At 37.7% G+C, this 27,405-nt stretch overlaps 1 long non-coding RNA gene across 1 annotated transcript; it reads right to left on the bottom strand.

Annotated features, from left to right (window-relative positions):
• Positions 1-525: 525 nt before the first annotated feature.
• On the bottom strand, positions 526-26,985 carry LOC140711456 (uncharacterized). The gene is made up of 3 exons (XR_012092671.1): positions 26,348-26,985; positions 5,709-6,049; positions 526-1,080 (listed from the first exon to the last, which is right to left on the bottom strand). It is a non-coding gene; the product is annotated as an uncharacterized lncRNA (long non-coding RNA).
• Positions 26,986-27,405: the final 420 nt, after the last annotated feature.

The following is a 27,405-nucleotide window of genomic DNA, read 5'->3' as shown; positions in this document are numbered from 1 at the left end:
TATATAAATAAAGACCAGTCAGGCAACCTGACTGGAAACCTTTGGTTTCAAGAAAATGAATGAATGAATGAATGAATGAATGAATGAATGAATGAACGAACGAACGAACTAACGAAGGGACAAACGAACGAACGTTGGTTCCCAATACTCTTTCTTAGACCCATTATTTCTGTTTTCTTTTTTAGTCTCATGGTTTGGAACACCATCTTGATCCTAATGAGTCTCACATTTTTATCTCCTATGATTCCATACTTATTTTATTCTAAAGTAGATATGTAATTGGCATGTCTCAGAAGCAAAATCTTGATTTCTTACCATCTGCATCCACCAAGCTTATTTCCCCCTCAACTTTTCCATTTCAGTAAATACTGCCAAAAGTCTCCCAAGTGTTCAAGCAAAATGTCCAGAAATTATCTTGTTCATCTCTTAACTCTATCCTTCCCGAAGTGTATGTATTCTCACATATGTAGGGACACACATACACACACATGCCATGTAATACATTGACAAATGCTATTAATTCAGCCTCAAATGCATATCCACAGCCTATATATATACTCCATGTTTCCCACAAACATCATTGTTCAGGCTGTTATTACCTATAGGGTGAACCATTAAAAGACCTCCTAACTGGTTTCTACATTTCGCTGCTTGCTTTCCTGTAATCCACCCACCAAAGAAGCGGAGTTATTTTTTAAATAACGTAATTCAAATTAATATTATTCTATGTAAAACACTCTAAGACATTCCCATTGCACCCGAATAAAATCCCAATTTCTTAATCTGGTTGGTAAGCCCTGTACAACCCTGCTCCCCACCTACCAGTCTGTCTCATCTTGCTCACGCTTCTCTCTCACCCACTGTGCTCCACCTTCTTGCTGTTTCTTGGACACAGCCAGTTTATTCCTTTTTTACTGCCTTGCACTAGCTGCTCCCTCTGCCTGGAATGCCTTCATTCAAGGTCTTTGTGTGGCTGGTTCCATATCTTCTTTCAGATCTTGATTTATGTCACCTATTCTGAAAAGGGTGATAACCTAATTCAGCCATACAGTTACTTTATCACATTGATTAATCATAATTCTGTGAAAAACATTTAACATCTACTTTTTTTTATATGCTTGTGTTTGCCTCTTCCAGAATTTAAGCATTTGAGAACAAATATTTCACCTATCTTTGTTCCTTCTTTATCCCCAGAATCTAGAAAAGTGCCTCTCACAAGATATGAATATATGAATTTTTAAACATGTATCCCCAAAACAAAATATACAAAACATTAAGATTATTCCCTAAAGCAGCTCAGAGACACAAAACACAGTGACATTGGAGGTGGCCTTCCTTAATAAAATACCCTGCTTACTTCCTTTTCCATCTGGCAGTAGTTGTTTTGGGGACAGGACTCAACAGGCCCAGTGAGAAGGCATAGCAGCGTTTGCTTAATCCATTCTGTTAATTGCAGAATGATTTGAAGGCTTAGAGAAGCAATTACAAAACCAAAACATATGACCTCTGACACAATCATCTTGTAGTAACCATATTTCTGAAAGAACTGCCACGGGCAATTTAAGGGATAACTCTCAACTAAGAGGTGGGCTCAGTCCTCATCAGGAAATATCAAGAAATGCCCCTTGCCTCCTCCTTCAATTCTTTTAAATCAGATAAGTAAGAACACTTAAGCTGTCTTTGTGGGATCAGTGGAAAATGGCCTAGCCAGGGACATTATTCTTTTCCCCCTTTCTAAAATCCTTTTGGTTTTGCTCTGATTTCACTTTTTCTCTCATTCTCTGATGACACTGTTCAATGGCTGATTTTATTTCTCTAAAAGGTTAAAGCTGGTGCTTGGACAGGGCAATCTGGGGGCATGAGGAGCATCTAGACCAGATACCAGGTGACTTCTGCCCTGAGCTGGCTAGGCAGTGAAAGTGCCATGACACCAGGTTTGACCCTAATGCACAGAGCAGCAGGTGGGGCTTAGAGGAGCTCTCGAAACTGCCTTTGGCCAAAATGCCTAGGGTGAGCTGGCCACTTGCAGTGCCAGGCAGTGGGAAGTGGAGAGGCCTGACCACTGTGACCACTGAAGGTTTGCTTTTCCCTTCCTTTGAAATGGAAATTTCAAGAAAACCTAAAAGTGCATAAAGGTTAAGAGTCAACTGAAAATATTGATTGTACAAACTTTTGTTCTACATTTTAGAACCAATCAAGTAAATTAGGACTAAGCAAAAGCTGCTGGTTGAGAAAGCAAAACCTTCTCACTGGGCCTGTTGAGTCCTGTCCCCAAAACAACTACTGCCAGATGGAAAAGGAAGTAAGCAGAGTATTTTATTAAGGAAGGCCACCTCCAATGTCACTGTGTTCTGAAGGAAGAATGCCTTAAGGTTTTTCAACAGAAGGAATAATAGAGCTATTATGACAATTACAATTATGCTCCACTGATTTTGAGGCCAGAAAATCTCTGATTAAACTGAATCTTCTCCGTTAGAATCAGGAATTTAAAGAATCATTCATACCTGAAGGTATAATGAATTCTTTACTCACAGAACTTAAGAACTAAAATTATTGACTGCTCTGGAAAGTCCATTATGCATCTTAAAATTCTGCCCTTGTTAAAATTCTCTCCTCTGTTAGTCTGTTTTTGCATTTCTATAATGAAATACCTGAGGCTGGGAAAGTTATAAAGAAAAGTGATTTATTTGGCTCCTGGTTCTATAGGCTGTACAGGAAGCATGGCACTGGCATCCGCTCCTGATGAGGGCCTCAGGAAGCTTTCAATCACGGCAGAAAGTGAAGACAGAGCAGGCATGTCACACAGTGAGAGTGGGAGCAAGACAGAGGGAGCAAGGGCGGGGCAGGTGCCGCAGTGTTTTCAACAACCAGATCTCACAGGAACTCAGAGCAAGAACACACTCATTATTTCAAAGACAGCACCGAGCCATGAGGGATCTGCCCCCATGACCCAAGTATCCCTCACCAGGCCCCATTTTCCACATTGGGGATCACATTTCAACATGAGATTTGGAAGAGAAACACAACCAAACCATATTCACCTTCTTCACAAGGTCAGGGCCTAAAGTGCGAATTACCTGCTACAATCTTCAGAGTGCCATCAATTATGAAAACTGCTTCATTTCCTGCTCTGTGGTCTTTAGGTAAGAAGTACTAGCTTATGCTTAAAAGTAGAAATTTGGTGTAATGGTATGGGATTTGATTACACAAGCTAAGGAGAGAACACATCTGATCCCCAGAAACAAACAGAAGCAGGAACTTAGGCTGGCTTTCACATCTGGATTCATTTTTTTCTTTTTTTTCTTTTTTTTTTGGCCTAATTCTTCCCTCCTCTTTCTTTAGAGTGGCCTCCTCTGCTTCTCTAGTCACCCAGGTAGAGAAAGTGATCCCAATAGTTATAAGTTTAGGTATTATATTTTCTCTGCTACATCAGAGAATGATCTCAGTTGTGATTACAAACTTCTAAGAAATAAGTGTGCTTTCACCATTGGTGGATGGGTATAATTCACAACCCCATCCCACCTCCCCTGCCCTTATAATTCTCCTCCAACCTTAGTGTAGCTCCTTGCTACATACCAGCTGATCCTTCTAAAGTTTCTCCCATCTTTAAAAGAAAGCCTACCATTTCTCTCACATCAAGAAATCAGTCAGCTATGATCACTTTAATCATAGCTTCAGACAATGTAATGTCTGAAGAAAGAAACCAATGGTTATTGAATATCTACTATGTGTTTGTTAATTTATGTGTAGTATCTCATTTAATATCCACAATAGATATGAGGATAGGTCTTAGACCTTTGTAATCAATGAAAAAAAAAAAACCATTTATACATAGAGAACTTAAGATAGCATGCTCAGTAACACGGTCAGCATGTGTCAAGGCTAAGCCTGTCTGTGAAATTCAGACATTTTTTCTTACATTCTACTCTCCCCAATTTTTTTAACTATGATAAAATTATTTTTTTTTTAAATACAAGGACACCTTATAATCTTTTCTTGAGATTATTGCTCTAAGAGATTTGGGTTTTCTCTATCTCACCAGACGGAGTACTTGTGATAGTGTAAAATGATTATTTGGTCTTCTTTCCCATTTTCTCACATACAACTCCTAAAATCCTTAGAATATCCAAAGTGATACCTTTTTATGTGCTAATGAATTGACGGATGGCTGGCAGCTCCTAAGTAGCTTCAGTATGGGGCCTGGCCACTGGAAAGACTAGGGCAGGATTAGAGGGTTGGGACTTTCAGCCCCTCCCCTCAACCTCCAAGGAATGGAGAAGGGTTAAAGGTTGAGTTGATTTCCAATGGTCAATGGTTTGATCAATCACTCTTGTGTAATGAAGTCTCCATAACAACCCAAAGGGACAGGGTTCACAGAACTTCCAGACAGTTGAACACATGGAGTTTCCTGAAAGGTGGCATGCCCAGAGAGGGCAGGGAGGCTCCATGCATCTTCCCCATACCTTGACCTCCCTATGTCTTTATCTACATCCTTTGTTACGTTCTTTGCAATAAACCTGTAAACCTACGTGTTTCCCTGAGTTTGTTACCAGTGGAAGTTATCCAAGTTGCCAGCAGTGACTCCATGTGGGTCCCTAACAACCTCAATTCTTGCCTCCTCAGAAAAAAATAATTCAATTGAGGGGCAAAGGCAGAAAAAGAGACCTAGGCAAGTTTCAGAGCAGGAGTGGAAGTTTATTTTAAAAAGCTTTAGAACAGAAAAGAAAGGAAAATATGGTTGGAGGAGACCCAAGCAGGTAACTTGAAGAACAAGTGTGGTCTGTTAACCTTGATCCTAGGACTTCATAGACTGGCCCCTTTCCCATGATTCTACCCTTAGGGTGGGCTGCCTGCATGCACAGTGCCCTCCTTATGCTTGGGAAGTGAGCACATGCAGTGTGTTTAGGAAGTTGTACACATGCCCATCTGAGGCTTTTCTTCCCTTTTCTGGTGGAGTGTGCCCAGAAGATCATACTCAGCCATTTTGTCTCTTAATGTGCATGCCCAGAAATTTGCTCCCAACTGGCATCTGCATTCAATTAACATTTTAGTGCAACAGGTATAGACCATGAGGAAATGGCCTTTCCCTGGCACCGGCTGCCAACCTATCACTTTTAGAGAGGCAATGTGATAATTGCCAAACCATCACCCAACATTCCTAGTAGGTGGGGGAGGACCCTCTCCTGTCCCACTCATGCCTGTCTAACTATCTGTAAAGTTCTGTGAGCCACTCTAGCAAACTAATTGAACAGAAGACAGGAATTGTGGGAACTTCTATTTACAGCCAGTCAGTCAGAAGCACAGATAAAACAACCTGGGGCTTGTGATTGGCATCCAAATTCGAGGACAGTCTTATGGGACTGAGCCCCCAACCTGCGGTATCTGCCGCTATCTCCAGGTAGATGGTGTCAGGATTGAAGTGGAGGATACCCAATGCTTGTGTCCACTGCAGAACTGATCTCTTGCTTGGTGTGTGGGGTGCAGGGGAGGACCCACATTTGGTCACAGAAGTCTTCTGTGTTCATTATTGTGGGATGACAGCAGAAGAAAATCTGTTTTCTCCATAGTTTGTTTTCCTCGTACAGTACTTATGTGCTTATATTAAGTTGAGCAATCCAGATTTCACTGGCTTCTTACCCCCTTCACTATTCAAATCCCATCAATGACTCTGGCCCACCTTCTCCCTAGTGGCCTCAAGGGCATCTCACCTGAGCTCACAGGCAGGCCTTCCTAGACTTGCCTCCTCCCATCCCCTGAGCCATGATCCATGGCCCAAGGAGCCATTTGAGAGGGCAGTCTCCAGATTTTCCTAATGCAGATGCTTATGCAAAAATGCAGCTCACTATGCCATGAGTCCTACAGCATGCTTTCTCCAAAGCTGCAAAATCTTGAGATGATCTAGAAGCTCTGTTTCATTTTCAAAGTTAAGGGCACTGAGATACCATTTTGTTCTATTTAGAAGTGGACAGAAGACTCCTCTCTCACTTTCTCCTGTTCTTTTTTTAATGTTTATGCAGGAAAGATGCTATGCTTCACTCATCTTTGAATCCTGTGAGATGGAGATAAACAAACCAAGTGAGCACTAAGTAAATGCTTGATGAATAAATAAAATCTGTGAGTGTTAAGTGCTTGATCTCAACTCAGTTGTTGTATTGTTTTGTTTTAATACACCTTCTAACTGCTGCATAAAACCGAAATACCAAAACTAGGAATGGTTCTGTTAGACCCTCATCCTCAGAAGGCGTGCCCTGGAAACATGATCCCTATGGACCAGCATTTCTCAAAGTATGTTTCATGGAACATTATTCTGATAAGATCTAAGCAGATAGCAACTCTGAAACCCAGTAAGAGTTGACTTTGTAAGATAAATGCATGCACATTCCTCCATCAGAGAGCAATGTGTAGAGTAGCCTATGAAGGACTGTTAAACTTTGAATAACAAGTTCTTTTCCAAATGCATGTGGCCATAGAAATACTTGTTCACTTAACACTTATTAACATTACTTCTAACTAAAGGCATATTAATAAGGAAATATTCCCCTAGTGTTCTTAAAGTGGAAAATATTTCATCAAAATAATATCTGGAGAGCCATGATGCAAGACTGTAGAGCTCAAGGAAAACTTCATTCCCATTCCCCAGTGCATGATCTCCTTTGGTAGTCACGTAATAGCTGGGCCTTTCCCAGATATTTTCTCCAGTGAAATTGACAATCCAATCAGACCGGAAAGAAATTGTGTGTCCATAAATTCCCACTTTCAGGCCTACTGCACCCTTGGCTCCCTGTCTCTGGGGCTGACTATTCATGTAAAACATGGTGCAACTAGAAGGTAAAGAAAGTAAAGATAAAGTGAATTCTAGTTTGCCTTCAGCACTTTTTAACGGTCCAAGATGGTTTCAAGTCTTTTGCTCAACTTTGGAAACATCTGTTATCAATGGATCACAGTAATCCTGATCATGTGAATAAAGTCAAAGCCAACAATTTTGGCAAAATTAACAATAATTGTACCCCACGAAGAGACAGTTACTTATTTTCTTTTTACATGTAAGTGGTCACATTTAAGTTTCTGTAACAGTCATCTTCTAGGAACAAAAGGAATGATTACACACCTGAGCTTAGCTATACAGTGATATCGAATACAAGTTTTGGTATCTCTCCAGATGATCTAAAATACTAACAGTCAAGCTAGTAGATTTAAGGCAGTGGCCTCTAAAATAAGACATATTTATGTAAGGGGTTTTTCAAGATGATGTACTGGGATACTGAGAAGAATTCTAACACTGGAGAAAAATAATAGAACTTTAACTTTTATTCTTTTCCTATTAATGCTTCTACTTTCTTTGTATTTTCTAAGGTACATAGCACCATTTCAATGAGTTCTTTTTTTTTTTTTTTTTTTTTTTTTTTTCAGGCTAAGGAGTTCTCTTTTTATGGCATCTACAGCTTTAATGAGAAAGAACTGGACATCGAACTAACATCTGGCCTGTCCCAAATCACACTGAATAAAGAATCAGGTTCTAAAAATAAAGTGCCAACAGTTAATTTTAAAGCAGATATTCAATGGAACACTGACTGCTAGTCCTATTATGGATTATTATGCAGAATGCTCAGTGTTCCAAATATCTTTAGAAACTTTGTTTTGCAATTTTTCAATCTGTTAATGATCTTCAGTTCCACATTGTTGAACAGGAGATGTTCAGTTCTATTGACTTTGAATATTGCCTGTTGTTCCTCTGACATTAAATGCAGGCCTGGGACCCCCAAGACATTTCCACAGAAGAGCTACTGATGGTAGTTAGCTATAACTTATCTATAAAGACAAAGACCTTTAAGAAGACAATAACTGCTGTTTATAAATCTCTCTATAATTTGTCCTCAAATTAAAGGTTGTTATGATTCAACATTAAGATGACAAATTCTGAGTGGGAAAATTGAGACTATTATTAATTTTTTGTAATGGAGAAGAAGGTTCATTTTCAAAATAGACTTAGAGTGGCTTTGTTGATTAGCATAATAATAAGATGGTACAGTCTCAAATATCATTATTAACCTTCTAAAATAAAATTTGAAACCAAAGCATTGTCAGTCTCTATAATTTCACTCGTGCAAGGAAAAAAGCTAAGCCATAGGTTTCATGAAATCAATGAATGAGTTATTGTTTCTACAAAACATTTATAATTTGTGTGCATGAGTCTGTGTTTTCTTTTTTCCCTCGTTATTTGACCATGCTGCATGTGAAACAGATCTGTGAGTACATCTGTAATGACATTGCTGGGGCTTTAATAAATATAAATAAGACAAATTAAATCAGGTAAAAACTTAATCGAAAAAATGGGATTTGTTCTGTATCTTGAAGGCTTAGCACCTTGTGGAAGCTCAATAAATATTAAATCAAGGTCACAACATTCAAGACCTGTTGAATCACAAGGAAAAACTAATTTCAAAGTCTTCAGCTATCTATAAAGGACCCCCTGCTTCCAGGCACTGAATTCCAATTTTAGGTTTCTAACAGGTATGCTTTAACAGATAACGCTTATAACACTCTGCATAGGGAAAGATATTATTTGTGATGCAAAGAAGAGTGAAAGCTTTTTGAATACAATGAATAAAACTCCTAGAAGCAAATAAGAGAAGACTGAAAACCCCAGGAAGAAAATGATTCATCAGGTCAATCACTGAATAATTTTCTCTACTCTCTAATTATAAAGATGCTTTGAGAATCTCAAAACCAAGTTTCAAATCTCAAGCCAAATTTCAATAATTTCATAGGTGAATTGAGAGCTGTGTGTGGACTAGAATAGCTTGAAGTAAAGCCAGTAAACACAGATTAGCTCTGGATAGTCTTACTCTGTAACTTTCTAGAGCCTCCTCTAGAAAAGTTAGATTTACTGAATAAACCTAGATTTCATAATTATTACTTTATATATAAACGTGCTCAACAACATCCTGTATACTCTGGAATTGCCTCTAGAAAAGTCCCATAAAGACTTTTAATAAGACCAGGTTCCTATTGTAGATCAGGTGCCTAATGTTCAGGTCAGGGTCCTGGTCTAGGCATTGAGTAGGTAGTTGTGTAACCTGAGCATTTCCTTTATAACCTGTCTGGTCCTCAGATCTATTGTAAGTAAAGTAGAGATGGTAACACTATGCAAAAGGTTTCTGTGCAGATTAAGAGAGAAAATATATGGAAAATAAACTGCATATAAGAAGCTTGGAATAAATAATTGTTAAATCTAAAAGAGATTCAAAAGAATCTAAAATCTAAGATTCTCCAGGTGGAGCAGATGAAAGCCTTTGGCTGCTATATTGGTTAACTACAGAATGCTGGAGAGTATCAGCAAGTAGCATCAGGCCGTAGGGTATCTACCACCAGTCCCCATCCATGGATGGGAAGATTGTGGAAAGACTCTGGGATGGTTTCAGAAAGTCCAGAGGGCACTGAACTGAGTCAACACACTCAGGTACACTTTAATGCCCCCTTTGGAAGTCAATACTGTATTCAGTTTCCCAACATAGAAAGGCTTTTGAAAGATGAACCGATTCTGCACCACCTACAAAGCTTCAGATTACTTGAAGTGTTCATTAATTCCAATGACATTTTTTGCCTGTTGAAATTGTTCAAGGCTGACCTCAAACTTGGCTTTTCCCAAATATTTCCCCATATCAAATGTATGCTTTCCCACCACTGAAAATCATATTGCATTTTGCATCTATAAACACATCTCAATTTATCTTAACTTACATTTATTTGTATACTTGTCTTACTGTCTATGCTAATCTGCTATTGCCATCATAATGCTGCATGAAAAAAACCCCAAATATTAATGGCTTACAACCATAACCACTGATTTTTCTCCTTTTACTGTGTTTATCATTTTCCTATGACTGGTGACTATCAGGTGAATGTTCTTTCCATGGTGGGTCACAGTAGTACTAGAAGATAAGCCAGACCACACAAACACATTTCAAGCCTCTTCTACATCATGCACACTGACATTCCAGGAGCCAAGGGAAGGCATGTGATCAAGCCTAACATCCATTGGGCAGGGGCATATATTTCATATACACTGGTGGAAGTCTTGTCAATGGCACAAAGCTGTAAAAAATTGAGAACAATCATCCAGTATATATAGTATATGGCAGGCTCTATTATGCCAAATATGTAATGCTCATTTATGGAGTCTAAATAGCTCTGTGCTTTAAAAGCATTTGCTCCCTCCATCAATTAATTCCCAGTTAAGTACTGAAAACCCAAAACAATCCCATTCCTAGCACAGTGTCTGACACTTAGGAGACACACAGCAAATATTTGCTGAATTAATTTCTTGAATGAAGAGAAGTTCCCTTAATCCATATCAGGCACCTAGGTGAACTTCCTTACATCGTTTTTGTGCTTCTTGAAGCCACAAAATATTTAACCTGAAAATCTAACCAATAGCACTTCAATAGCACTCCCATCAATAGCACTCCCAAAACTGTGGACTCTAAGAATCAGGCAGTGTCCTAAGTGATTAAAAAGAGGATTATCACCCTCATAGTCTCTATTAAATGTAAGGGAGCTGAGTCATTTCCGTGATTTATTACACAAAGGAGGGCACTGCATCAAGGAGGGAGACAAACATTTAGCTTTGCCTTTTTGTGAATGAGCCTTAGAATAAAGCCAGATCTGCTTTTCTGGAAGACACTTGTTTGCCATTATCATTTTTTATTTTATAACTTCCTTTAGGCATTTAAAGTCTATGAGAACTGAAGAGTTGAATTTGGTAAGTAGAAACAAAATTATTGAGTCTTCATTTGCTGATTGTATCCATGGAAAAAGAAATTTTACTGACTTTCTCAGAGCATTGAAGTTTTCACTCTTAGGCTATAGCAACAAAGGGGAAAACTTCTTCCTGTCTCTTCCCTTTACAATGACAGTCAAGTTTCAACTACAAAGATGCCTCGAGGCCCAATGATTATTTAATTATCTCCTGGAAAATAATTTCCGAATGTGACAAGGACATCAACAATCTCCTCGAGCCTGCTAAATTTACTTCTTCTGTCACCTTGTTGACTATCTCCTCATATTACTTCCCCTGCAGGGGCATATCTAAATTTTGTGGAGTCTCAGGTTTATATAATTGGGAAGAAGGCTCACAAAGAAAAGACTGGAAAATTACAAAGACAACATTAGATTTAAACAAAACCCTGCCAGTGAGTAGCCCTGAAAACTTAAGCTTCGTTAGCACCAAGATTAATCCACGTATGCCCCCCCATAACTAATGCTGCCAGATAAAATACAGGATGCCTAGTTAAATTTGAATTTTAGGTAAACAATAAATAACATTTTTTATTATAAGAATATAGTCTTGGGGACAGATATATACTAAAATATTAATCATTGCTTATCTGAAATTCATATTTAACTGGGCATCCTGTATTTATATTTACTAAATCTGACAACTCTACTTAAAACATGGAGAGAAAAGGCAGACACCTAAGTTCCTACAATAAATCTACAAAAGCCACGTGGGTCTCTTAGGCCTTCTTCGACTTTCCTAGATAATTAGGACCATGGTCTTTATATGAATAAATATTGCAGAATTGAGTTTTATTCACCCCTGGTTAAACGCTATAAATTTTAAATTAATTTTTATATCTAAAAATTCTATGTAGAAGAGATATGGCATGAATGAATGCTTTTCATTCAAAAATAACTTCAGTAGCAAAGAGACTATGATAATTAGAAATAAATGCCAATAGATTGTCATATGAAAGAAACTTTGTCACACTCCAATTCCCTCAGTAATATATTCTAACCTCTCCTAGCCTTTACAGTGAAAATGCCCTATCATGCTCAAAATTTGCAACCTAAACCATCCTGCTTGAATTCAACCTTCTTGTCCTCTCCTTAATTTAACGGGAAATATCATTAATTAATATATGGCTTTCCAGACTGGAACACTATTGTCTTTCTCAGGCTACTCTTCTCCAAGGAAAACGAACAAACAAAAATCCTCCATTGCATTTGTGTTTGCTCCAGGCAGTGTCTGCCAGCACTCTCACAGAGCCGACTCCTCCATACAGAGATACTCCCCACACCTCAAGATACTTTAGTTGTAAGGTTTGACCACAGGTAAGAATGCTAAGGAAAATTTTAAATGAATGTTGAATATAATTTGAAAATAATCTCATAGATACAAGTTTCTATACTATTTTTAAGATATTTTGGGAAACTTCATGTGTATTTTGAATTTGTCCTCATACTGACAATAAAATGGAAGTCCTTGTCAGATAAAAGAGAGCGGAAATGTGTTTCTATGAACCATATAGTAATCAAAGAATGAAATTGTCTATCGATGAGTCACCTGCTTAATAGTTTGGTTAGATACACATTCAGGTACACAGAGCAAATATTGAACTGAAAAAATGACCCTGAATGCAATCCAAAAATGTTCACAAGACTGATATTATTGAAATATTAAAATAAATATAAAATTCAGTATATTCCGTCTGGGAATGGTGGCTCACGTCTGTAATCCCAGCACTTTGGGAGGCCGAGGCAGGTGAATCACGAGGTCAGGAGATCGAGACCATCCTGGCTAACACTGTGAAACCCCGTCTCTATTAAAAATACAAAAAATTAGCCGGACGCGGTGGCGGGCGCCTGTAGTCCCAGCTACTCGGGAGGCTGAGGCAGGAGAATGGCGTAAACCCGGGAGGCGGAGCTTGCAGTGAGCTGAGATCCGGCCACTGCACTCCAGCCTGGAGGACAGAGCAAGACTCCGTCTCAAAAACAAACAAACAAACAAACAAAAAACAAACCTGAATTGCTTGATATGTATCATAGACTGAGGTCTGCAGCTGTAGTTACCCGCTATTTCAGAGATTCATCTTGTAAACAAATGACTAAACTTGTGGTATCAATAAATGCAATACAATACTACAATATATTTCCACTTATGATTCTCTTCATAACATTTTCTTTAGCTTTCTTTATGGCAAGAATATACTATATAATACATATAAATTGCAAAATATGTGTTAATTGATTTTTTTGTGTAATTGGTAAGGTTTTTGGGCAACATGGTCTATTAATAGTTAAGTTTGTGGGGAGTCAAAAGTTCTATGTGGATTTTCAACAGTGTTGGGGATCAGTGCCCCTAATCCCCATTTTGTTAAAGAGACAATTTTATTTACAATTCTATTATAAAATACACTCATTTCAATGCTAATCAAGGTGATTTCAAGGATTATTGGTGCTAAATAAGTATAAATATACTATTAAATTTTGACCTTAAAATAAGGTGAAATCTATGCCTCCATAACTTTTATTCATTGCTATTAGCTCTGCCCTCTGAAGAAGCATTCTTTCTTTCATTGAGTAATCCAATACGATCTTCCTTTGGCAACTCTTCAAGTACCATCAGAAAATGTCTCCTTAGTAGCTGCCCGTCGTTTTTTAATTCAGTTTAGTTTACTTTATCTTATAAAAACATTGAGAGTCTACAGTACACTAGGAGTTGAGTTATTCTGCACACTAAAAACGAAACGAACGAAACACAATCTCTGACTGCAAAAAGATAAATTTAATAGGAAGGCAGATGAAGACAGAGAAACTTAATACAAAATAAAATTGAGTTGGGACAGTTCTAGGAATGAGACACACCTACCCTTATTATTCTTCATGATTATCTTTCTCAGCCTTTTACTTTCCTTTTACCTTCCTTTGTATACCATGCAGCACAGGCACTCTCAACCAGGGTAATTTTGCCTTCCGGAAGATGTTTGGCAATATCTGGACATTTTTGTTGGCTTTCTGGGTGGGAAAATGGAAGTTCTAGTGGCATCTAATGGATAAAGGCAGGAATGTGCTAAAAATGCACAGGAGACTGCCCATGCCACCCTCAACAAAGAATTATCTGATCAAAATGTTCCATAGCTTGAGAAACCCTATCTAGCTTTTTTTGTTTTGTTTTGTTTTTTGAGACAGGGTCTTGCTCTGCCACCCAGGCTGGACTGCACGGTCATGGATCATGGCAGTTCAGCCTCCTGTGCTCAAGCAATCCTTTCTCCTGGGCATCCCAAAGTGCTGGAATTACAGGCGTGAGCTACCACACCTGGCCCCCACCTCACTTTTCAGTGTCCTTTGTAAAGTGTGGAATTTAGCTTTAAAAAAAGGACACATAATTCTAGCTGTCATCTGACCAATCTGAATACAGAACAACCTTTATATTGCTGAATCTATGCTTTGCACTTGAATTAATTAGCCTAAAATGGAATTTAAAAAATTGAATAGTCATTCACAGTATTGGCTCACAAGGAGCTTATAAAACTACTATATTGCTCAATTTTTTTCCATATAAATTGTTTTGTTCATTTTAACTATAGTTCTAGCCTGCTGAGAACTTCTGAACCTAATTTAGCTATTGTCAAGTTTGATATGTTCGACCTTTACATCTTTATCCAAATACTGGCAAAAACATCAAGAAGACTAACCCCTATATTATTAAACTGCAAAAGTAACTTGAAAGCTCGAAATTGGTCAAGAAAACAAGACTCCTAGGAGCAGATTTTCAATAATGAGTCTGCTACACGAACATTATTACTTGCCCCCAAAAACAATGCTGTGAAAGTATGGGTTAGTCAGGGCTCTCCAGAGAAACAGAACCAATAAGTACATATATATGTGTGTGTATATGTGTGTGTGTGTGTGTGTGTGTGTATACTCATACATACATATATATACACACACACATACATACATATATACACATACACACGCACACATATATATATATTTATTTATTTATTCATGGGAATTGGCTTCTATGTTGGAGGGAATGATATAAGTCCCAGAGTCTGATGACCCCATAACAAGAACCTCTTATCCAAGGGCAGAAGAATTTGAATGTCTCAGCTCAAGAAGACAGACTTTGCTCTCCTTCTGTTTAAGCAGATTGACTAACGTTGAACCACATTAATGAGAGCAATCTTCTTTACTTAGTCTATTGATTCAAATGTTAATCTTTTCCAGAAATGCTCTCAAAGATACACCTAGGAGGAATGTATACCAGTTACGTGAGCATCCCTTAGTTTAGTCAGGTTGACACATAAAACTAACCATCATGGAGTAAATAGTGTTAGACTCATTTCCCAGCTAAGGACACAGAGGTTCTGTGAGACTGGGGGACACGCCCAAGGACACACAGCAAGTAAGTGAGCAGGAGGGATTGTTACATCACCTACATATAATTTCAAACACCATGAATGGTCTTTTTAGTACACTGTTTCAAAAAACAACAACAACCAGATGCCAATATTGAGTATGTACAACAGTTTTACCTGTGTAGCTAATCTTCACAACACGTTTGCAAAGCAGGCATTATTGCATTCATGTTACAGATGTGGAAACACTGAAGGTTTAGAGCGGCTGTGATTTGACCATAGGCATGTGACTGCTAAAAATCAGACCTACAATTCATGCCTCATTCACGTGGCCCTAACACTGCCACATTGCCTCCCACCAGAGGCCGTATATCCACTTACTACACAGCCAGCCAGTTCTCACTTCCCTTTTGTACAAAGAGTTGTCCTGGAGTCTCTTTGCCAAATGCTTTCTAGAATAACAGCACACTTTGCTTTTGCTCATTGAGACTCTTATCACATTCATGTGTTTTGGAAGAATGTAAGTTTATGGGTAGTTGATTTTTAAAAATTCCAGAGAAAACCATAGAAGCAGTCTAGTTCTTTACTCATCATTAAAACACACAAAAAGAAGCTATCAATTTTCCCATATGCTAGAAAAAAAATGTAAAATTTTTCTGCCTTTAAATGTTCCACACTTGTAGCATTTTACTTGGAAAAGTTAAGATTTCTTTTTTATCTATTTAAAATGATGCCTTGGCCAAGCACAGCGGCTCACCCGTGTAATCCCAGCACTTTGGGAGGCTGAGGCAAATGGATCACCTGAACTCAGGATTTCGAGACAGCCTAACTTGGTGAAACCCCGTCTCCACTAAAAATACAAAAATTAGCTGGGCGTGGTGGCACACGCCTGTAATCCCAGCTAGCCAGGAGCCTAAGACAGGAGAATCACTTGAACCCAAGAGCTGGAGGTTGCAGTGAGCCAAGATCGTGCCACTGCACTGGCACGTGCCAACCTGGGCGACAGAGTGACAGTGAGACTCTGTCTCAAAAAAAAAAAAAAAAATTAAAATTAAATAATCCTTATAAACACAGACAGAGGGTGAGTTTAAAATTGAAGTTCAAAAGAGATGAGGCAAATATTATAAAATATTAATACATTTTAATATAAGTGATGGATATATGGGTGTAATGTTATTTTTTCTACCCTGAGAATGGTTGCAATTTTTTATAATAAAAAGTAAAACAAAATATAATGTTCATGATTTGATAATCCTTGTCTTCTCTTTAGAAAGTAATTTTTCTTTAAATTATTTTTATCATCCATTAATTCAGTTCAATATAATTTACTCCAAAATATTTTTCTCAAATGTAATTTTTAAAAGTCATTAGATATCAACCTTTAAAACATAATCAGAATCCCAATAAAACCCTCACTACAGTGAAATCATAAAATCTGCCATTTTTACTTTCAGGACTTACTAAATATGCTGTCTTTAAGTACAACATTAAATTCATATTTGATTTACTATCAAATGCAGGATACTTCAATTGCATTTTAGATCTCTCACATTTAAACCACATTTAACAGGGTTGAAAGCTTTTGCTGAGGTTGACAAGTGTTGGCATAACAAGTAAATGAGACAACTGTCATTTTTACATGTATGAATTATTCGACAGTATTATGAGTCAGGCATACCCTGAAATGATAGTTACTCATTGAGCCCACTGTAAGTAAAGTGAACTACTCCTGCAGTGAATTCAAAGGAGAGGTATAAAAAAATCTACCTTTCGGTTTTTCCAAAACATTTCCAATTTTTGTAATATTTTCTTTAAAAAGGAAACACTGCCAAAAAATAATAAAAGACCCTTCATGAGTATTTCATCACTATAGGCTGCTCCAGATGGTAGCAAGGTGTCTGTAGGCAATTCCCTTGTGTCAAACATGGGAGGCAGAGAGCAAATTTTCACGGAGTTTTGAAATAGGCATTAGCAGAGAAATAACTTAGCTACGTAAGTATAACTGCTTCCCAAGACGAAACATCACACAGAGTCTCACACTAGTAAAGGACCAAAACTACTGTGTCAATATTGGAGAGCTCTGATTCTATTCCTAATACTGAAGAGGGGTTTGAAAAAATACTTCATGCAAATAATAGCTATCTTTTCTTAAGAGCTCACTATGCTAAGCCCTTTATGTGCAATAACTCCTAAGATCCTCATCACTATTTGTGATGGTTAATTTTATGTGTGAAATCAACTGGGTGATGGGGTGCTGAGATATTTGATCAATCATTATTTTGAGTGTTTTTATGGCGGTGTTTCTGGATGAGATTAACAGTTGAATGAGTTGACTGCATAAAGCAGATGGCCCTCCGTAAGGACAGTGAACCCCATCTATCCCTTGAAGATCTGAATAGAACAAAAAGACTGACCCTTCCCAAGAGTGCAGGAGTAATAAGGAATTCCTCCTGCTTGACCACCTTCAAATGTGAACATCGGTCTTTTTCTGACTTAGGACTCAAACAGCATTGGCTCTTGCTGCGTCTTGAGCTTGCTATTTTTCAGGCTGGAATTACATCATTGGCTCTCCTGGGTCTCTGGTTTGCCAACCTACCACGAAGATCTCAGGACTTAGCCTTTATAATGATATGAGTTCATTCCTTATAATAAATATCTTTATTTATTATAACACACACATTCTTTTGGTTCTCTAGAGAACCCTGTTAAACAAACTATATTATAAAGTAATATATTTATTCCTATTTTTCCAGTTAAGAAAATTAAGGAATGTAGAGCATATATTTCTTTTCAAAGGTTTCTTTTCCTGCTAGACTGTAAGCGCCTCTAGGATAAGTATTTTTGTCTGTTTCATTCACTGATGAGTCTTAAGCACCTAGGATAATGTGTTTCACAGTAGCAGTTCGGTTTGTTAACCAAATGAATAAAACCACCTGGAAAGTGACAAAGCTAGGGCTGGATATGAGGTGTGGTTGCTGCCCAGATCTGTTCTTTTAACCTTCATTATGAACTGTCTCTTAGATTTCCTTCATATTTTCAGAAGGCAATCTTCAAAAGAATAGTCCTTTTTAGAAAATTACTGGCCTAGTGAGTTCAGTCTTAAAGCTATTAATTCCTGAAAGATGATAAAATCAGGATCCCAAAATATCCCAATGGGTGGAACACTGGACTTATAAGATGAAATTTAATTAGGAAAAAAAAAAAAAAGTAAAGTCTTTTCTTTTATTCCAAACAGCAACTAAACTTATAAAGATGTCAAAGGCATAGCTTAGCAAGAGAATAAATAAAAAAGTCCCTGGAGGATTAATTGACAGGGAGCTTGATATAAATCAGCACTGAAGAGTGGTTGCCAAAAAAGCTAATGCAATTCTTGGCTACATTAATAGAATATTTTGTCCAGACCAAGGGAAATAATAATTCCATTCAATTATGCCTCTATATCAAACCACATCTGAACCACACACTTCAAGAAGAGAGGTAAACTGGAGTACATTCAAAGGAGAGTCACCAAAAAGATGAAGAGAATCAAAGTTATGTTATACAAAGATTAGCTAAAGGATCAGAAGATGATTGCCAGAAAAGTTAGCAAACATCTGAGATGTCTTCAACATTTGCAAGGCTGTTATGTCTAAAAGATATTATTTTTTCCTAACTGGCCCCAGAATGCACTTTGGTCTAAGTAATGAAAAGTTAATGCTATAGTATACTGTCTCAGTTTTCCAAAAGTGACATTAACAACATCATGAAAATAGTTAAGATCTCACTCTCTTGTTGTTCAAAACTGACAAAGCTACAATTTGTACTTACTTGGTAGGTAAGCTTCAGATCAACTGGCTAGAGTAGAAGACCTTTATGGTTCCTTCTAGACATAAATATTGTGATGCTCTAACAGGATATTAAAGCTAAAGGTAAAGTGTTTAGAATGAGAAAAAAAAATACACTGAAATTTATTGTATGGTTAATAGCATCAGCACTGTGTAGAAAGCATCCACTTACATTATGTTACTGAAATTGCATTGTCACAGAATTAGTGAGTAAGAAAACTAGAGATTCCTAGGATTCCAAACATCTTTCCTCCAAAAGGGAAGACTTCTTGTTTGATGACTGCTGACACTTTTCAGTTGTGCTTATCAAATCATGAGTGATCCTTTCTACAGGGGCTGTTCGTGCCAATATACATATACCCAGGAAAGAAAATGTGCCTCTACCTGAGACTGTAAGGATCACCTGCATCAGAAATACAGCCTGTCTCTTTCCACCAGGGTCCTCTATATTTTCATCTTCACTATGACTGTTAAAAGAAAGTAACATTAATATTATAAAATTATCTGAATATGACAATCTTTTAAAATTTTATTGCACCTAAGGTTTGCATAAAATATCGTATTTTGTATAATCTATTTCTAATAGTAATGCCAAGGGAAGTTTATAATAAAGCATCATTTCAAAGAATTTAGGATATTAGTCTAAACATACATTCTTTCTTTACTAACTGTGATTTATTTAATAAGCCACTGTGTTTAGTTATTCTAAATTCTGTATAAGTTACAGTGTTTAGTTAGTCTAAGTTCATTCAGCCTATGTAACAACATTCAAAATCCTTCTGGGGCTTTCCACCTCATTTGGAGTAGGAAAAAAAAAAAAAAAATTCTTGAAATGGCCAGGACAGTTTTATACAATGGGCCTCCTCCTTGACCTCGCCTTGGTCTGCTCTCCTCTGTCTTGCTCAGCTCCAGCTACACTAGCCTCTTGGCTGGTTGTTGACTAACTTCTACCTCCGATCACTTGCTGTTCTACTCTGTGGGATGCTCATCCCCCCAGAGGACTGAATCCTAAGCTCTCCAGGTCTTGAGTAAAATGTCACCTTCGCAGTAAAGCCTTCTTTGCTCATCCTGTTTAAAATTAAAGCCCCTCTATGTGAAGCTTCCTATATCCCTTACCTGGTTTTATTTTTTTCCCCAGAAATTAACAAGATTTACATTGTACGTATTTTATTTTGCAGAAGTACTTTTATTCACTGCTACGTTCCAGAGTCTAGAATGAATGCTTGGTGAATGAATGAGCTAACAAACAAATGGTACTCTTTACTTTTGGAAAAAACCTCATGTAACTTCACTCTTAAAGATGGTGTGATACACTGTGTTTACTGCCCCTGTATAAAACTTCTCACCTAACATTATGTAGACCCCTCTGAAAAATGTCTTGGAGACAGTAAAGAAAAACGAATAATATGTAATAATATCTCTAAGATTAAAACTAAATAAAATAATCTGGCTCTTTTCTACATACTCTAACAACATAATTACAGAGCTATATGGTGGCTTTCTGTTAAAAACATTGCTAAGAGATAGACATATTAAATTAGGTAATGCATATTTTAGTCTTATGATCATAGTCTTTCCAAAGAGAGAAAAAAAAGGTCTTATTCATTCCCTCACTTAGAAAATGTGTCCTCAGAAATATTTCCACCCTTATTATTAAACGCATTTTCCAATTCCTGTATATAGAGCCCAGTGCCAGGTGGTAGGAATGTAGGCTGAACAAGTGAACAAGAAAGTCCTGCCCTGAAAGGGCTTCAGATTCTAGTTGGGAAGACGAAAAAAAGAAGATATTCTTATTAAACAACTGTCCCCTTAGAATACGCAGAAACACCACCAACATTCTTACAGATGAATGATACACAAGAGGATCTGAAAGGTTTTAGTGGAAATAGCTCCTTGAATAATTGAGAAGGGATTATGAGTGGATGAAACACATCCGTCTTAGTTATAACTTGTTCTTAGTTGTTAGCTACTTCCTCTAATGCCTCTGAAGGATTAATAAGGTTATCAAGACAAAGTGTCACAACTGCTAAGTGTTTTAACCCTTATTGTGACCTGGCTGACAGCAAGTGTGAAACCTTAATAGTATCAAATTGTTTAGTGCTGTAGCATGCTACACTATTTCATTCTTTCATTCCCCATGACTAAAGAACTTGACGATATTTTATATTGGTGTCACGATGGTGATAATATGTGATGCTATGACATTATGAAGGTTTATTTTACATAATGTTCAGCTCTCCACTTTTAAATCTCTCACTTAGTCATACTTTTATATCTTCATCTAAAATTCTCACCTTCTCAAGTTCATTTCCTAGTCAATCCAGTTATAGAAAGCAAATGCCTAAAGCACCATTCAGTAAAGCCAAGATAGGCATATTGGTTGTAAGTTACATCCTCTTCTCCAAGGAAATACCAGAATCGCAATTTAGAATCAACACACATTATTTTTTTCATAAATTTAGGTATGTATTTTGCTTGATTGGATCATGCCAACAGGTCGACATTATTTTAGGCTGCTTTAAAACACCAATGATCTGAGAAAAAAAAATTATCATTATTTTACCCTTTCATGATGTGGAATAAGAATCAATGGTTTAATTTTGTTTGGCCTATCCTTTTACACATCCTGTAGGTAGCAAACCGTAGTTCCAGGATTTTATAAGATTCACTGAAGGCTGTGGAGAGAGTAAAGCCAGCCGTTGCTGCTTAACAGCACCTGTCAGGGAACGTTATGCTGCCAGCATACATGCACCTTCCCTGCATTAACGAAGCTTGCAGAGATGAATACAACATGAGCTTCAAAGGTAATAGATGCTGCATTTTGATAAGGTTTTAATGGACATGGACATTTCAACGAAGCTATAATGGGTGACAGCTTAAATTCAGGATCTGAGAAAGCCTTTAATTAAGATTTATAAGGCCAGCTACTGGAAGCAAATATAAAATGATGGTTAGACGTGGTGAAAAAGGAAGATGACTAATGGTCCCAGCGCTTCGTAACTAACCCTCATTCTAACTTAGATGATTTAATAACATTTCCAAATCTGGAGAGTTTTGTAGCTCTGTGTCACAGGAGATAGAGAGGAACAACTCTGAAACTGCCCAGCCCAGACCAGAGTATTAACAAGTGACAGGCTCTTTGTGTGGGTGATGAATACCAATACCACAGTGTCCCACTGGCTTCTGACGACCAGAAACCATTATTCCCAGCAGTAGCAATGCCCAATAGAGTTTTAGGTTCATTCACTATAATGTCAAATAGGCCTCCAAGCCTCTTCCCTATCCTCTCTTGTCCAAAAGCAAGTTCAAAACTCCCTGTGCAATCACCAGTGGAAATAACACTTCTACAGATCCAGTTTAGTATCAGTGCTGTCACTTTTCTTCAGAGACAGCTCAAAAGAGGTGACCACAGCCTCACTGAAAGAGCATTTAGAGTGTAGTGTTAGCAACATTCACTATACAAAGAGTCCACATGTTTCTTTCTACAGTTGGGAGATCATAGGGAAAAGGCATAATGTGTATACTTTTGATAGGATCGTGTTGAATGGGTGACCTTTATTTCAACCCAAAAGAAGCCAGTGCCAAGAAGACAAAATGACTGTAAAAACTGAGAAATATAAGTGGGAGCTAAATGCTGAGTATACATGGTCATAAACATGGAAACAAAGGCACTAGGGAGGACTAAGGGGAAGGGAGGGGAACATAGGCTGAAAAACTACCTCTTGGGTATAATGCTCACCACCTGGATGACAGGATCATCCATACCCCAAAACCTAGCATCACACAATGTGCCCATGTAACAAACCTGTACCTGTACCCTCTGAATCTAAAACAAAAGTTGAAATTATAATTTGTTTTAAATACTGAAAAAAATTCTGTGCACTAATTTCCACTATCCTCAAGCTGGAGTAAAAGTTTCTTTGTGTATCTTAGAATCACAGAATCTCAAACTGGGAAGGACACTAACATATCTTGTGCAAAGACATTTTTGGGTCTTAAATACTTCTACAAACTAAAATTAAGTACAATGTCTTAAACCCACAATATGTTCAATACAGTAGCTTTTTCGGCCAAGATATGGTTTATGTTTGTAAGCAAAATTTTGGCTGTGGAGAGGACAGTATAACCACATAAAACAGATGTTAAATATTTGTTAATTTCATTTTGAATAATTAAGATAAAAGAGTTAGATATCAGAATTATAGTGCTTAAACTTGGGCAGAAGTTAGAATTAGTAAATCTAAAGATGAGCATACAGCTACTCAATATATTTTCATAGGTAAAATGAAGATAATAGAATACATACTTTTATTGCTGTACAAATCAGTTGATAATGAAGACAAAATATTTAGCAAATATGATTTACTTTTTTACTCAATAAGCACAAATTCAACACCCTTCCTACATTGCAGTGTCATACACAACCTTCTCTCAGAACATTTTATTGTACTTATTTGCCTACAGACTAATTCTTCAATTAGTCTACAACTTTGCTGCTATGGTCTGAATGTTTCTCCCAAAATTCATATGTTAGGAAATTTATCCCACTGCAACAGCGTTGGAAGGTGGGGCCTTTGGGGAGGCGTTCAGGTCATGAAGGTTCCACTCTCACTAATGTATTCATGCTGTAATCAAAGAGTTTGATGGAAGGCGTCTGTCTCTCTTTCCCTTCTGCCATGTGAGGACACAGTGTACCTCCCTTCTGGAGGGTATCGCATTCAAGGCATCACCTTGGAAGTCGACTGCAGTCCTCACCAGATGCTGGTACCCTGATCTTGGACTTTCAAGGCTCCAGAAGAATAAGAAATAAATTTCTGTTCTTTGTAACTTACTCTATAGTATTCCTTTACAGCAGTATAAATGGACTAACACAAAAATTAGTACCAGAGAAGTGGGGTGTTGCAAATACCTAAAAATGTAGAAGTGACTAACTAATGAGCAGAAGCTGGAACTCTTTTGAAGTGAATGCTGGAAAAAGCCTATGTTTTCATGAACAGAGCAGTAAAAGTGATTCTGGTAAGAGCTCAGAAGAGGAAAGCTGCAGTCCCAATCTTCTTAAAGATTACCTACATGGTTGTGAACACAATGCTGGTAGAAATATGAAAAGTAAAGGATACGCTAATGAGGTGTTAGATAGAAATAAATAATGTCTTACTGAAAACTGTGAGAAAGGCTAGCCTTGATACAAAATGAAAAAGAAGTTGGCTGAACAATGTCAATGTCCCACAACTTTGTGGAAGGCAGAACTTAAGAGCAATGAGCTAGAATATTTAGAAAGAGAAATCTCTAACCAGCAGTGTTTACTGCTTATAGTAAAATGTGAGAACAGAGAATGATTCAAAGACAGAATTTATAATTAAAAGAGAAACAGAATGAAAAGATTTAGAAAATTCACAGCCTGGCTTTGTGGAGAATTAAAAAGTATGCTTAGGAGAGAAAACCAGGGTGTGATCCAATGACCATTTATTTAGGAGATTAGTGTGGACAGAAGGAAGCCAGTGCTACTCATCAAGACAATGAGAAATTGACCCCTAAAGCATTTCAGATATCTAGAGCCTCGAGGGCAGAACAGTTTCATAGGAGGGGCCCAGGGTACACATGGGTCCTTGGAGCTCGCTGCACATGGCCACCACACATCTCTGTTCCCTACCTTCCAGCACAGCTCACCTCAGACACCAAGCTGTGACTCAAGCAGGACCAGTACAGCTCAGGTTGTCTTTCCAAAGGACACAAACTACAAACCTTGGCAGCATCCAGACGGTGCTAATCCTGTAGGCACACAAAGTGCACAAACTGTGCAGGCATGGTGTTCTGCACGAATATTTCAAAGGATATTATAGAGAGCCTCAGAGTTCCAAGCAGAGACCTGCCACAGAGGCAGAGACACTGCAGAAAGACTGCACTAAGACAATGTTTAGTGGACCTGTGCAGCAGGGCTGTCCTTGAGATCCCAAAACCGTAGAGTCTATGCCATGCTGTACCAGCCTGGGAAAGCTGCAAGCATGTGACTCCAATGTATAAGAGCTGATACATGGGCTATGTCCCGCAAAACCATAGGGATGGAGCTTTCTGGGGCCTGGGAACCTCAACCTCCCCATACCCCAGTATGTCCAGAAGGCAGGACATGAAGATAAGATTATTCTCTAGCCTTAAGATTTAATCTTCTTTCTCCTGTTAGGCTTTGGGCTTACCTGGGACCTGTTACCTCATTTTTCTTTACTATTGCTCCCTTTTGGAATAAAACTGTCTATCCTATTCCTGTCTCACTATTACATTTTGGAAGTACATAACTAGTTTGATTTCACAGACTCACAGCTGGAGAGCAATTTGCCTCAGGGTGAATTATACCTTGAGTCTCACCCTCATATTTAGATGTTAGTTTGGACTTAGACTTTTGGGTTCATGTTGGAACAAGTTAAGACTTTTGGGAATATTGAGATGGAATGAATGGATTTTTCATGTGAGAATAATATAAATATGGGGGCCAAGGGTGAAATTCTATGATCTAAATGTGTTTCCCCAAATTTTTGTGTTGGAAACTTAATCCCAAAGCAACAGTATTGGAAAATGGGTTTTGGGGGGAAGTGTTTATGTTATGAGGGTTCCACACTTGTGAATTGATCAATGCCATTATAAATGGGCCTGATGGAGGGAGGCTAGTCCTTTTTTGCCCTCTGCCTTCTGCCATGTGAGGACACAGTGCTCCTTCCCTCTTCCCTGAGGCAAGGTTCAAGGTGCCATCTTGGAAGTGGAGATCACACCCTCACCAGACACCAAACCTGATGGTGCCTTGATCTTGAATTTTCCAGTCTCTAGAACTGTGAGAAATACATTTCTGGTTTTTACAAATTATTCAGTCTATAATATTCTGTTATAGAAGCAGAAATGGACTAAGATACTTGGCAAAAGCAGAGGTTTTTTTTTTTTTTAACAATTTTTGAATTTTAGTGTCTAAAGCAGTGCCTGGAGCATAACAAACAGATAATAAATGTTTTTTGGATGAAGAAGAGATAAAAGAAGGAAAAACACCAGAATCTGAGCTAGGTTTCCAGGACAATAAGATGAACTAATCTGTAATTGATGTACTGCCTTTATATGTTTGTTGGGAAAATGGAAATGTAAAACTATATATGCAATTTATATAGTGAGAAAAAATATTTTAATAAATGTATAAGAAATATAATCAGAGCACCAAGATCAGCAAATAATCAAGTCCAGAGAAAATTTTGTATGTTCTTTTTAAATTTATTCAACATATATTTATCAGGTATACATATATACTAGCATTATTTAAGATACTGTAAATGTCATGCTGAACAAAAAAAATGTAGTTTCTGCCCTTAGTGAAGAAGTAGTTGAGATATTGTAAAACGTCACCTGTGCCTACTTGAGGTGATCACTCCCCCTCCATGTCCCTTGCCTTCCCAGCAGTAGAGATTGGAGGAAAATTTGAGAAAGAGACCTAAGATAGATTGTGAGGAAGAGACCCACATTTAACTTGTTTGTGCCATAGTATAAATTTGGAGGAGATTTTGGAGACATCAATATTTACTCCATATCTATGCCAAGATTTTCAATCAGCTTTAGCCATAGTAAAGGTGTTTTTATCTCCATGTGATTCTCTCTTACATCTTCTGTTTCAATTGGTTCTAAGTTCTAGACCCTTAAACAATTGGTAGCCATGACAATGGGGAGAAATAGAAATGTTTAGATTATTTTCTCAAAGTAGTTCTTATTGGTTAGCTGAACTGAGGAAAGAAGAGAAGGGATGCTGCCATCATTCCTGGCTCTAGCAGCTTGGTGGATGATGATGTCGCAGTGAGACAGGGAAGGCTGGGAAGTGGGTTAAGAGCATGACAGCTCTATTGACAATGATAAGGAACAAGGAGGAGAAGCAGATTTGGGTGAAAGAAGCCATTTTACTTTTCGGCATGTTAAGGTTGAGACATATTAAGTAGCATTTGCATGTGAAATGTTTGAGTATACAATCAGAAATTATGAGCTCTCTGGAGCCCATAATACTGACTTGAATTTTTTTTAATGTATAGGCTATATTTGAAATCACCAGGGCAGGTAAGATTGTCCAGGTAAAATATATAATGTGAGAATTGAAATTTAGAACTTAAGAGGTCAGCACTAAGAAATGAAGAGAGAGAGAAAGAAACAAACGAAAGAAACTGAAGAGGTTTATTCAGAGGTAAATGGAAAGTCATTGAAGAAATGTCGAGGAAATTAAGTGAAGACAAACTTTTAAGAAAACAAGGTTGGTTGGCATCAAGGAATGTTGGGACCAGTCACTCAGTGTGAGATCCCTAAGTATCACTTTGAGTTTTTAATTAGGGAAATGCCAGAGGCCTTAACAAGGGGAGAGATGAGAGTTGAGTAGTGAATGGTGTTAAAGGAATAGTTGAGGAAATTTGGACTCAATCAGGAGA

Source organism: Chlorocebus sabaeus, chromosome 3 (genome assembly GCF_047675955.1).
Source record: "Chlorocebus sabaeus isolate Y175 chromosome 3, mChlSab1.0.hap1, whole genome shotgun sequence".
NCBI lineage: Eukaryota > Metazoa > Chordata > Mammalia > Primates > Cercopithecidae > Chlorocebus > Chlorocebus sabaeus.
The sequence above is the reverse complement of the archived record's forward strand: the minus strand, read 5'-3'. Positions and strand labels throughout refer to the sequence as shown.